At 44.0% G+C, this 10,869-nt stretch overlaps 1 pseudogene; it reads left to right on the plus strand.

The window, feature by feature from the left end:
- The first annotated feature begins 1,333 nt into the window (after positions 1-1,333).
- LOC129480364 (peroxiredoxin-6-like) lies at positions 1,334-2,430 on the plus strand (annotated as a pseudogene).
- The last annotated feature ends 8,439 nt before the right edge of the window (positions 2,431-10,869 follow it).

The raw sequence follows: 10,869 nt of genomic DNA on the forward strand, positions 1-10,869 counted from the left end.
TCCACCTCTCAAGTGTAGATTGCCAACTGAGGCAGGCAGTTCAAATGCTAATCAGCCACCTGTAAGGTGTAGATTAAAGTTAATTCACACTGACACATATGCCACGCTCTATACTAATCATCAATACATTCCATCAGATGAATCAGCAGTATATAAATCAGTATGCTAAAATATATTAAAATAATTTAAATCAATTTACCCAAAAAAAATCTCATAATAGAATTGGGCATGCATTGGGATGGAGAAAGGCTCAGAGCAGTCAAATTTATGATAGCAAAAGGAAATCGGAAATCATGAGATTTTCAACAAATCAACAGTGGGGTAAAAAACTTTCTTTTCACATTTTTCTTTTTTTTTTTTTTTTTTTTTTACCATTTCTTAATAACTATTCTCTAACTACCACTCTGGTTTTTCTAATAACAAAGAGCAAATTGGCTCTCTGTACATAACAGAACTTACCATTTTTTCTTCTATTCTTTTTTTTTTTTTGAGACAGATTCTCTCTCTGTCGCCCAGACTGGAGTGCAGTGGTACACTCTCGCCTCACTGCAACCTCCACCTCCCGGGTTCAAGCGATTCTCCTGCCTCAGACTCCCAAGCAGCTGGGATTACAGGCTCACACCACCACGCCTGGCTAATTTTTGTATTTTTAGTAGAGACGGAGTTTCGTCATGTTGGCCAGGCTGGTCTCGAACTCTTGACCTCAGATGATCTACCAGCCTCGGCCTCCCAAAGTGCTAGGATTACAGGCGTGAGCCTCTGCGCTCATCCTAGAGCTCACCTTTTTTTAAAACATGTATTACAATGCCGTGTTTGATAAAGGCAATAAAAATGTTTAAATCAACATTTGTTTGACGGTAGAATTTCAATTATCTTGATTTTAGGAGTATAGGAAAACTATTCTCATCGCACCATGTATAAAAAACATCCTATTAACATAGGACATATTGTTAGATGCAATAGGGTTCTATCAATTTTTTTTTATTTAAATCATGGACGGTTACATCATTAAATTGTATTCATTGGATTGAGGCGTTGAAGAACTCGTCACCTCCCACATCCCAATTTTAACATCTGCTCTTTGCTCTTCATTTTGTATATGCCAAGGTTAGTTCATCTTCAACTTCCACAGCGATTTATCTATTTATAATGCTTGGCAAATTTTCCAAGGATTTCCTGTAGTGGTACAGTAAAATGTGCTATCACAGGTCTAATTTTTCTTTGAAGGCTTCTATTTTATCTTAAAAATCCGTATGAATTTTGCATGTAAATACACAGTGTCTTCTTTGCCGGAACCAGTGTCTTGGTTGCCGTCCAAGCTGTGCCCCCTCGTCACCACCGCCGCCATGCCCGGAGGTCGGCTTCTTGGGGACATGGCTCCCAACTTTGAGGCCAATACCACCGCCGGCCGCATCCACTTCCAGGACTTTCTGGGAAACTCATGGGGCATTCTCTTCTCCCACCCTCGGGACCCTGCCCCAGTGTGCTGCACAGAGCTTGGCAGGGCTGCAAAACTGGCACCGGAGTTTGCCAAGAGGAATGTTAAGTTGATTGCTCTTTCTTTTTTATTTCTTTTTATTTTTCTTTTTTTGAGATGGAGTCTTGCTCTGTCGCCCAGGCTGGAGTTCAATGGTGCAATCTTGGCTCACTGCAATCTCCACCTCCTGGGTTCAAGCAATTCTCCTGCCTCCACCTCTGAGTAGCTGGGACTACAGGTGTGCGCCACCACGTCCAGCTAATTTTTGTATTTTTAGTAGAGACGGGGTTTCACCATGTTGGTCAGGCTGGTCTCGAACTCCTGACCTCGTGATCTGCCCACCTCAGCCTCTCAAAGTGCTGGGATTACAGGTGTGAGCCACCGCGCCCAGCCGATTGCCCTTTCAATAGACAGTGTTGAGGACCATCTTGCCTGGAGCAAGGATATCAATGCTTACAATGGTGAAGAGCCCACAGAAAAGTTACCTTTTCCCATCATCGCTGATAAGAATCAGGACCTTCCCATCCTGTCGGCATGCTGGATCCAGCAGAGAAGGATGAAAAGGACATGCCTGTGACAGCTCATGTGGTGTTTGTTGTTGGTCCTGATAAGAAGCTGAAGCTGTCTATCATCTACCCGCTACCACTGGCAGGAACTTTGATGAGACTCTCAGGGTAGTCACCTCTCTCCAGCTGACAGCAGAAAAGAGGGTTGCCACCCCAGTTGATTGGAAGGATGGGGGTAGTGTCATGGTCCTTCCAACGATTCCTGAAGAGGAGACCAAAAAACTGAGTCTTTACCAAGGAGTTCCCATCTGGCAGGAAACACCTCCGCTCCTTACCCCAGCCTTAGGTCTCTTGGAGAAGTTGGTGCTGTGAGCCAGAGGACGTCCACTGCCAATCATGTTTTCCTGCTGCAATTCCATGAAAACATCCTGGTGTCATCACACCAAGGTTTTTAGGTTGCTATACTACTGGCTTATTAAATGAAAACTGGCACTAAAAGTTTCTTGGGATTCTTTACACTCTGTCTTCACCAGCATTCAATTCTGTTCATACATCAGCACTCTCTACTGGTTCTCTTCGAAATATGTTCTGTATTTAAAACCCAAATCTTGTTGGATCTCTGCAGGGCTTGTGACCAATGAGGTCATATTGGTTGATGGTTGAGAAAGCTTGCTTCCCTCCATCAGAGCATAACTATCAATTTTTTTAACTGTCCTATCACAACCTGTCTTCAGTCACCCATTTTGAAGACTGGCAGAACTTGAGGATCAACTCCTCTGTAAATATCCAAGTATAAAATCCAGGAACTTAGAGTAATCCAGATGTTCTTTAATATTCTGTTTGGATCATAGCTGGGGGAAAAAAACTTTTTAATTCTGTACCTTTCTAGTAGATAACTGAAGTGAAGAGCAAGGGAAGAGACCTTTAAATATTTTGCTATCAAAAAAAAATTTGTGGCCAGGCGCGGTGGCTCACGCCTGTAATCCCAGCACTTTGGGAAGCCGAGGGGGTGGATCATGAGGTCAGGAGATCCAGACCATCCTGGTTAACACGGTGAAACCCCGTCTTTACTAAAAATACAAAAAAAATTAGCAGGGCACAGCAGCGGGCGCCTGTAGTTCCAGCTACTCAGGAGGCTGAGGCAGGAGAATGGCGTGAACCCGGGAGGCAGAGCTTGCGGTGAGCCGAGATGGCACCACTGCACTCCAGCCTGGGCCACAGAGCGAGACTCTGTCTCAAAAAAAAAAAATTGTGATAAGTTTCTATCAAAATGGGGAGACTGCAGAAAAGGCTTCCCTTGGCTTCCAAGGGGTGTAGCAGGTGTGAGCAATCCTAGTGCCATGTGCCTTTCACACAGGGTGTGCCTTTATCTTCTGATGATGTGTACATGAAAGAGTACACCATCTGAAGGGAAGAGAGAATGACTGAAAATGTTTTATTGTAGAACTCTTCTTGCAGTGGGTTTTGCTATTTTCTGGATTTTACTTTTTAGGGAACAACAAATAAAACCCTTTGTTAAAACTGAAAAAAAATACACAATGTATCAATGTCTATTTTGATATAAATGTTAATATTTAAAACTGCGATTGCCTAAATCACTTCTAGTTTCTGTATGTGTTACCCAAACTGATCTGGAATCAGGAACTTAGAGGATACTTCCAAAAAAGACATGAGAGGTCATTGTGAAGGATGAGAAATGTTCCATGAACTCATTGGATTTTACTGGTAGCCTTAAGGGGTCATATCATTCTGTTTCTCAATGCCTATCTCATTAAGAAGCAGAGGAATTTCGTAAATAAATATTTGCTCCATCAGTACAAGCAGGATTAATTCTCTATGGAACAACCCAGTGCATGCAAGGATCTGTGGAGTTTCCTTTATTCCTAAAAAGCCAGTCTGCAGGAATTGTCTCCCGGGTTTAGACCTGGGAATTTTAGAAAGCTATGAAGTCTCCCACTGTAAAAAAATAACTGTTTAATGCAATCTGTTGCTCTTTTGTGATAAATTGCCTTCTTGGAAGCAAAGCAAGAAACACCTGGATGAGGGACTACAAAAGCCGCAGAAGACAGTGTAACATTAGTTTTCCTTGGGAAGAAAACTAGATGACTTGAGGTCAAGGGTAAGAGACTTCCTTTTACCATGGATCTTGTTTCATTTTACTGTTTGTACCATTTACATGTATTATCCCTTTTAGAAAACAGATTCATAATAACTTTAAAATAAATTATTTTGTGACTTCAGAAAAGAACAGCAAATAACATTTTTGTCTCATTCATCATAATTTAAGCCTTGAGGGTCTCACCCAGTCAGCTCTGATGGATCTCAAAGTCCAGCTAAACAAAGCTTCTATTCCTGACGCTGCTTCACAATTGAGCGTCCACACAGTCAGTCCTTGCAGCAGAAACGGGAGAACGTATACAAATGGAAAGGCTGGGGTCAAGGGACCCACAGCCTTGAACAAGCTTTCGTGAGACAGAGAGGGGACAGAATATATACGTATTTACTCGTATATGCAGAAACAGTCCTTTGAAATTATGGATGCCTAAGACCTACAGTGACTGACATTATATTCACGGCACTGGATTGCATTTAATCAGTGGAAACCAAGCATAATTTGCTTTTCAACTTACTTATATTCATTGAAGGATTATCCAAATTAGCAAAAGGAGCATCCAGTACTAAATTAAATCTATTAATGCCTACCACAACACACACATATTTGTTTGAGATAGAGGTTAGGCCATGCTACTCTAACTTCTAGGTAGAGGCTTTGCAGTATTCTTTTCTTCCCTTGTAGAAATGGAGGATGAGGTATTATAGGTCATTCATCAAAATCAGTTCTAGAGCCTTCAAACAGAAACTCAAAGTATAAGTGACCTTTTAATAGTAGAAGAAAAGTAGGACAATATTCTCTCTCTCCCAACACATGCACACACACACACACACATACACACACACACTCCTCTAAGTGAGCAAGAACTTTCAAACTGTGGCCACTTGTATCCCCTGAAGTAGGCCTCTTCATGTGATCAGTTGTTTCGTGGGGTGGAGGGTTGTATCCATACACTTGCTCAGATTAGCTCCATGCAACAAAGCTAGTGAAACTTATGACGTTGATCTTAGACATCCATACACCTGCCAGCTCTGTTGACTAATCTATGTGGCTGTAGGGCTGTAGGTGCTATGGATTTGTAAATTAGGCAATCCTAAGACATGGATGCTACTAAGATGCAGTTGAACTTGGGCTGCCTACCCGTGTTGGTGTTGAGAAAGTGCTGTGGCCAAGACCCAGGTTCACAATGTTTACACTCACGCATCTACAACAGTTCTCAATTTTTATGAATCACCTGGATTTTGTTAAAATGCAGATTCTGATTCAGCAGGTCGAGGGCAGGGTCTGCATTTCCAACAAGGTGATGCTGACACAGCGGGGCCGTGACCCACACTTTCAGCAGGGCTGTGCCCCTCAGATGGTGTCTGGTTGCACAGTCTTTCATACATTTTGAAATTTCAAGCATGAGATTTTGAAAATTTGAATACATGTAACTATTCTACCTATCCAAAAAATAACAAAAGTTATACAAGTGAAATAATTTTTTTTTTGTATTTTTTCTTTTTAGTAGAGACAAGGTTTCACCATATTGGCCAGGCTGGTCTCGAACTCCTGACCTTGTGATCCACCCACCTGGACCTCCCAAAGTGCTGGGATTACAGGCGTGAGCCACTGCGCCTGGACAAGTGAAATAATTTTTGTTGAAACCCAGTATTCTGTAAGAGTCAGGCCTCCGAGTGAAAACATGGGTAAGATGAGCAGTAACAGGCCCTCTGTAGGAATCTGGCCTTTGAGTTGGAAGCTTTTTATCATGCCCACCATGAAAGTTTCCTCTCCTGAACCTCGGCTACAAGGCTCTTCACAGACCATATTGAAGCTTCACTGAGAATGGCTTCAGGGGATTTACTGAACACAATAATCTTTTTTTTCTCTTTTAGATGTTTTGCTTCCAGAAGGCAAAAAAGGACAAAATGAACCTCCGAGCAGAGCGTATATGATGATTTTGCGGGAATATTAAGATGGGCCCCCACCCCCACCATTATCCTTAGCAAACTAGAGCAGGAACAGAAAACCAAATAGCACGAATTCTCACTTATAAGTGGGAGCTAAATGATGAGAACACGGGGACACAAAGAGGGGAACACACACACACACACTGGGGACTCTGAGGTGGAGAGTGGGAGGAGGGAGAGGATCAGGAAAAATAACTAACAGGTACTCGGCTTCGTCCCTGGTTGATGAAATAATCTGTACAACAAACCCTGTGAGGTAAGTTTACCTATGTAACAAATCTGTACATCTACCCTCAATCTAAAATAAAAGTTTAAAAAATTAGAAAAAGAAAATAGCCAGGCATGGTGGCACGCACCTGTAGTCCAGCGACTCGGGAGGCTGCGGTGGGAGGAGCTCTTGAGCCCAGGAGCTCAAGGTTGCAGTGAGCCACGACTGTGCCACTGCACTCCAGCCTGGGTGACAGAGTGAGAAATTACCTCTAAAAAAAAAAAGAAGAAGAAGGTGGGCCCCCCCATGGGGTGTATTAGAAAAAGTGCTCCCTCTGGATGGGTGAGGCCCCTGGCTAGATGGTGCTGAAACAGGTCACGGTCACTGGTCTCATTGTCCAAGGTGTTATCCAAGCTCGTTGTCTCACAACCAGAAGAATTAAGGAGCATGGACACAAACAGTGAGGTTGGAGCAAAAGTTTAATGACCAAAAAAAGCAAGCTCTCCACTGCGCAAAGGGGGGCCTGAGTGGGCTGCCGTTTTTACAGTTGAGTCCAAAAGCTTTTAGAAGAAACTCCTCTCATCTATGTAGGTGTTTGAGTAACTTCTCTTATGTGAAAAGCTGTCTGCAAACCTCACCCCTTATCTCTGTAGTTGTGGGTATGACTCTAGGTAAGCACAAAGCGCCACTTCTCTTGTTTGTAAAACTGTGGGTTTGTTTTAGGGAAGCCCCCCTCCTCCCTGTGCAAGTTCCCACGGAGCCCACCGTGTACATGTCTGAAAAGAAGGGGAAACTTTTCCCTGGGAGCTGCTTAATCACACGAGGAACAAAAGGCTTCTGTGCTGGACGTTGTGTGCTTGTCTGTGCAGGTGCAGCCTTGAGTTTTCCCCAGGCTGCTCTATTTTTGCCTGTAGCTGTGATTTTTCAGGCAGACTGCTTCTCCAAGGACCAGACTTAGCTGTCTACCTAACTGATTTTTCCTTTTCTTCTCCCTCAGTGCTTTACACGAAGAAAAAGATGCCCTTCCTCACAAGTGTACCTGGCCCGCAGCTTAAAGAGCAGAGCTTGGGTTGGATTCGTGAAGGGCACCATTTGACCACCACCGGGGCAGCCCATCTAAAACTCTGCCAGTCAGCTCATACTAATAAGGAAATCGTGTAGAAAATGGACAGTAAATTAGAGGTAAGTGTTCACAGGAAGCCGTCTTCTTATTTGCTTTTCTAATCCGTCTGGTGGCAAGAGAGCCTGAGTGCCGGGAGTTCAGGGAGGCGGAGAGGCTGACAGTGGCGCAACACGGGGCTCCATTTTCCCTCACTCTGCCTTGGACGTCTGCCCCTTGGTGGCTGGTCTTTATACCTGATACAGTGTTTGCCTTGTGTTATGGCTGAGTTCTATCCCCTCACCCAAATTTACATGCAGAAGTCTTCATCTGCCGGGCACAGTGGCTCACGCCGGTAATCCCAGCACTTTGGGAGGCCGAGGTGGGAGGACGGCTCAAGGCCAGGAGTTTGAGACCAGCCTGAGCAGCACAGTGAGACCTCGTCTCTGCAAAAAAAAAAAGAAAATAAAATGTCTAATTCCCACTGACTCAGAATGCGTCTGCATTTGGCAGTAAGATCTTTAAAGAAGTAATTAAGTTAAAGTTAGGTTATTAGGGGTCCCTCATCCAATCTGACTGACATCCTTATACGAAGAGGAAACAGGGACACAGACACACACAGACAGAGGACCGAGCGGAGACACAAGGAGCACTCGGCCATCTACAGGCCAAGGAGAGAGGCTGGAGAAGGAGCCAACCCTGCTGCCACCCTGCCCTCCGTCTTCCAGCTCCAGCATTGTGAGGAGATGCCAGTGTGTGCTGTGAGCCCCCCAGTCTGTGGTAATGTGTTATGGCAGCAGCGGGGACTGAAGGACCTCGCCACCAGACCTTGATAATGTATAGGAAAAGTCAGAGGTAAACGCTTGTGAGATGATCGGGAAAGGATGCACCATGATTAGACCCACAAAAGGTCCTCTCCACTCCTCCACTTCGCCTCCCAAGTGCAAGTCCACCCAGGTTGACAGCAGGGGGCTTGAGTGGAAAGGTCGGCAGCAGCAATGGAGCCTTGAAGCTGGCCCTCCTAATTTGTGACTCTCCATGTTTTGATTGAAAGCCAGGAGGATTCAATGACCGCAGTCATTGAGGGGTCTGAAGATCCAAGAAGTGCTTGGCTTCATACAAAGCACTATATAGGGACCCATGTCAGGCGAACTGTTAAAACAGAAGGAACGCTGGGAGAAGGCTTTTCCCATCTCTCCAACCACCGCTTCAGAAAATCTCTGATATGCAGAGAGTGATTATTTCCCCTTGGTCTTTCTGGGATGTTTGAAGGAGAAGGTACCACTCCTCATGCATGTTTCATTCTATAGCCGTTTAAGTCCATTGCTGCCAGGAAAATGAGGGACCGAAAGCTTCAAGTGACTTCATGAAGATGTCATGGCAATATAGTGCATTAGTAAATCACCACAACTCCCCAGATCTAGGCAAATAAGCATAGATCTATTTATTCTTGAATTTTTTTTCAGGATATGAGTCCCCTGCCCAAATCCAAAGGCCTACTTGAACACAATTTCAATTCTTTTCTTCTTTCCCAAATAACATCAGTAAAACAATTTATGTTCTTCCTCAACAAGAAGAAAGCCAAACTCTTCTGATACTATTTCAACAACCCTTATTCCTCCACTCACAGTCTCCCCTCAGGTGAAGTTTTTTCTCTCTTTCTCCAAGCCTTTGTCTTCCTTCTGCCTCCTTTGTGGCTAAAATTAACATACTGCCTAGAACCAGACCTGTTACCTTCTGACTCGCATTCTCCCATAAAAGTACTGAAAAGCCTTAAGAAGATTCATGAAGCATCATCAGACACTCAATTAAAACTGTCAACATGAAAAAAAAATGTGGCCAGGCACGGTGGCTCATGCCTGTAATGCTAGCTCTTTGGGAAGCCAAGGCGGGTGGATCACTAGAGATCAGAAGTTCGAGACCAGCCTGGCCAACATGGCAAAACCCCATCTCCACTAAAAATACAAAAATTAGCCAGGCATGGTGGCTCACTATAATCCACCCAGAGAATAGCTTTGCTGTCCTCCATTCTCTGTGGAATGCCAAACACCTGTGTATCTTAGACTAGTCACAGGACTTGAAACCAGCCCCATTGTCTTATAGAACTGATGTTTACAGTTTCTTTTGAATCCACATAGAAATTGACCTTCCCAGTCTTAAAATTTGAGACAGTTACATTTGTCTTTTCTGAGTTCCTTTCTCAGGAAACCAACCATCAGGCTTCCTAGATCGTATCAAGGAGCTGAAACTCCCAGATGACTGCCTCTGGACAATGAGATGCCAGACCCCTCACCCATGATGACTACCTAAACGGCCACCGGGGCCCTGTTGACCAACTCTTTCTACTTATCCTTTCATAACTCCTGTTTTCCCACACAGGGTTACATTTCTTCCCTGCTCTATAACCTCCAGCTTTGGTTGGTCAGGGAGACGGATCTGAGGCTGATCTCCCATCTCCTCTGCTGCAGCACCTGATTAAAGCTCCTTCCTTGGCAATACTCATTGTCTCAGTCACTGGCTTTCTGTGCAGCGAGCAGCAGGACCTAGAGCGAAGCCCTGGCATTTTGGTAACAGATTCAATGATGTCTCTTCAACCAAGTTGCTTATTTTCACCATGCAGTAAGAATAAGTACCATAGGCCAGGTGCAGTGGCTCACGCCTGTAATCCCAGCACTTTGGGAGGCCGAGGAAGGTGGATCACGAGGTCAGGAGATAGAGACTATCCTGGCTAACACGGTGAAACCCCATCTCTACTAAAAATCAAAAAATTAGCCGGCCATGGTGGCGGGTGCCTGTAGTCCCAGCTACTTGGGAGGCTGAGGCAGGAGAATGGCGTGAACCCAGGAGGCGGAGCTTGCAGTGAGCCGAGGCAGTGCCACTGCACTCCAGCCTGGGCGACAGAGGGAGACTCTGTCTCAGAAAATAAATAAAGAAAGAAATAAAAATAAGTACTATATAAGCCTTGTTTAGATAACTTGTTTCCTTTAACCCACTCTTCTGACACCCCCCCACCCTCAGCTTCAATCTTTGCCCCATACCACTCTCGTTATCCACTCTTACTAACAGCCATTCATTTTGTCTTTATTGATCCAGCTTCTCTATCCATAGACTTGGTTTCTATTGTATGACTCCTGAAACTTAAATGTGCATATGAATTACTTGGGTATTTTATTAAAATTTGTATTTACTTCAGTAATTCTGGAGTGAAGACTGAAATTCTGCATCCCTGTCAAGCTCCCAGGTAATGCCAGTGTTGCTGATCTGAAATTGTACATTGGTTTAAAATATTCTATTGTAACCCTTTGCAGGGTTTTCAGGTTCCAAACACAGGCTCTGGGAATTAAATTGTACTAGTAACTTATATGTCACTTCTGCCAGATAAATAGCCAAATCAATCCGTCAATGAATATTTGTTGAATACCTACTCCAAAGTCCCCTGTAAAATATTTTCTTCTTAGTTTGGTAGATAGTTTCGAAAGCATTTACCATTTCAAGTGTTTGTTTGTTTGTTTTT

This window comes from Symphalangus syndactylus, chromosome 4 (genome assembly GCF_028878055.3).
Source record: "Symphalangus syndactylus isolate Jambi chromosome 4, NHGRI_mSymSyn1-v2.1_pri, whole genome shotgun sequence".
Taxonomy (NCBI): Eukaryota; Metazoa; Chordata; class Mammalia; order Primates; family Hylobatidae; genus Symphalangus; species Symphalangus syndactylus.